Genomic DNA, 3000 nt, shown 5'->3' with positions numbered 1-3000 from the left:
AGGCAGACAAGCTCCACCGCCAACGTCACCTGAGAGCGGGGGAGGGGCTTCAAGACACCTGTACAGGGACACTGTGTAGACCAGAGACCTACAGTATGCCTATGCTGTCAATCTACTCAGCCTCTTCACTAAAGCAGACACTATCTGTAAGCAGAGGAACAGATTGAGGACTGACCTCATGTTATGGTAAATGGTAAATGGTAAATGGTTGGCATTTATATAGTTCCTTTATCCAAAGAGCTGTATAATTGATGCTTTTCATTCACTCACACACTCACACACCAACAGCGATTGGCTGCCATGTAAGGCACCAACCAGCTCGTCAGGAGCACTTGGGGGTTAGGTGTCTTGCTCCATTGCTTTTCCTTTAGGGAAATCACGCACAAAGTAGCCTAAATAAAGTCGCTGGCCAGCAGGATGTAATGAAATGGCCTCAAAGCATAGGTGCTTAGCATTAGCATAGGTGCTTAGCATCAGCATAGGTGCTTAGCATTAGCATAGGTGCTTAGCATTAGCATAGGTGCTTAGCATTAGCATAGGTGCTTAGCATTAGCATAGGTGCTTAGCATTAGCATTGGTGCTTAGCATTAGCATAGGCGCTTTGCATTAGCGCAGTATTGAATGTGCTAAATTATTATGCAAGTTATTAATGCAAAGCCACACCAGCTCTAGTCACAGGGGTGGTCATGGTCCACCCTGACCTCCACACTGGACTTTTGCACTTCTGTTTGGACTCCAGTGTTATGATGCTACGGTACAATTTATTGTGTTCATGGCAGTTAATCATTGACCTGCCCATGTTGAATGTTCACTTCTCATGCTGTAATACTCCGAGGTGTAAAATACAGCTATGAACAGCTTCAAATGACCAGCTGCCAGCTGTTTCAAAACCTAGCTTGAGCTGTTTCTTTCAGCAGGACTCTGTTAAATACTGAACTGCAAATAAACAGGAAATGTGATATCCAGTTCATTGCAATACTGTAAACAACACAATAAAATCTACATTTAAAACCTCTTTCCTCAGCTGAGTCAATCTTTAACACCTCAGCTGCCCACAGGCACGTGTCAGGGAGAGAGGGGGTTTCTCTTTTGAGTTTAAATATATGCACCTTTTGAGCTAATCAACAGATCTCGTTTGAATAATCAAAATGTGTAACCAACGGAGAAATCTGTGTGATTTAAGATTGGAACGACCAAGAGATGTTCAACAAAGTGTTAAGTTTTTTCTTGAGCATTGCTCTTCTGGACCAGAATATTATTGCAATAAAAACATATTGGACTTTGACCCTCTCCCTCTCTCCCTCCTCCCCTCCCCTCTCCCTCCCTCCCTCCCCCCATCCCCTCCCCTCCCTCCCTCTCTCTCTCTCTCCCCACCCTCCCTCCCTCTCTCTCTCTCTCTCTCCCTCCCCACCCTCCCTCCCTCCCTCTCTCTCTCTCTCTCCCCTCCCTCCCTCTCTCTCTCCCCTCCCTCCCTCCCTCCCCTCCCCTCCCTCCCTCCCTCCCCTCCCCTCCCCTCCCCCTCTCTCTCCCCTTCCTCCCTCTCTCTCTCTCTCTCTCTCTCTCTCCCCACCCTCCCTCCCCCCCCTCCCCTCCCATCCCCTCCCTCCCCTCCCTCCCCCTCCCCTCCCCTCCCCCTCCCCTCCCCTCCCTCCCCTCCCTCCCCCCCCCTCCCTCCCCTCCCTCCCCCTCCCCTCCCTCCCCCTCCCTCCCCCTCCCCCTCCCCCTCCCCTCCCCTCCCCTCCCTCCCCCTCCCCCTCCCCTCCCTCCCCTCCCTCCCCTCCCTCCCCTCCCCTCCCTCCCCTCCCTCCCCTCCCTCTATCTCTCTCCCCCCACCCTCCCTCCCTCCCTCCCTCCCTCCCTCTCTCTCTGTGAAGGTAAGCTCATACCCATAGAGGCAAAGGGTAGACAGCTGGGTCCTCGAAGACAGCGAGAGACAGGTTGATGATGATCAGCAGGTGCACCAGCACCAGCAGGGCCCAGTGGTTATACAGCATATACAGCCTGTGAGGGACAAAATGGCCGCCTTCAGACCCAACCCAACAGCTACAGCATATAGAGCCTGTGAGGGACAAAATGGCCGCCTTCAGACCCAACCCAACAGCTATAGCATATAGAGCCTATACGGGTGCCTGCTGGTTTAACTCCAGTCCTGGAGGTGCAGAAAGATGTCTAAATGGTGCAGATGCCCTGCAGGCCTGTGTTACAGCAGATTAATTTTGTGGGTCCTTGACACATCCGGAAGGTGAGGAGTGGAGCCTGCGGGTATGACAGACAGTACTGAGATACAGCCCTGAGGGAGGCGCTGAGTCAGAACTTCTTTTGTGATCCAGCTTCCTACTTCCTGGAGACACTGCTGACCAAGTAAGAATACGTAACGTATTGGTGGGAAAACAAAATATTTCACTGGAGCTGAGTATCTGGGGCTGAGTATCCTCAGCTCCATCAGAATTATAAATCATCAAAACTGTTATGCAGTTAAATTCACCAAAAGCCCGTTGGCAGAGTGGAGTCCACAGTGTTTAAGGCTGATCTCTCCCCACTTTTCAGGCCACACCTCAAACAGCCGGCAGGTCAGACCATTTCATCCCGGAATCTCGGAGCTCCAGGTTATAAGGTTTCATTCCGGCCGTACCTGATGCCCGGAGGCGACGTGTCGAAGGTGATGTTGCGGTCGTGCTGAGCGTCAGACACATACACCGCGGCCAGCTCCAGCTCCTGTAACCGTGGAGAACGAAACGCTCAACAATTAAAAACGATCTGAGGATCTAGTGTCTGCAGAACCTGATCTGAGACGCATAGAAACACAGTCACACAGCGTAGAAACATCAGCTGTGGAGATCAGGCTTAATTCCGGAAGTCTCGGAGATGCAGGTCAGAGCGCTTCATTCCAGAATCATACATGGGTAAAATTCCTGCATATTCTAAAAGAAATATCAATTTCCACCGAAATGAGCACAAATTAAGGTATATTAACAATAGTTAAACCTGCCCTTTTAAAAG

At 50.8% G+C, this 3000-nt stretch overlaps 1 long non-coding RNA gene across 1 annotated transcript; it reads right to left on the bottom strand.

Moving 5' to 3' along the window:
* Positions 1–2717, bottom strand: LOC133120177 (uncharacterized). Its single transcript, XR_009707104.1, has 3 exons — positions 2633–2717; positions 1887–2001; positions 1–29 (listed from the first exon to the last, which is right to left on the bottom strand). It is a non-coding gene; the product is annotated as an uncharacterized LOC133120177 (long non-coding RNA).
* Positions 2718–3000: the final 283 nt, after the last annotated feature.

Source organism: Conger conger, unplaced genomic scaffold (assembly GCF_963514075.1).
Source record: "Conger conger unplaced genomic scaffold, fConCon1.1 SCAFFOLD_329, whole genome shotgun sequence".
NCBI classification, from domain to species: domain Eukaryota; kingdom Metazoa; phylum Chordata; class Actinopteri; order Anguilliformes; family Congridae; genus Conger; species Conger conger.
This window is presented reverse-complemented; position numbering and strand designations above follow the sequence as displayed.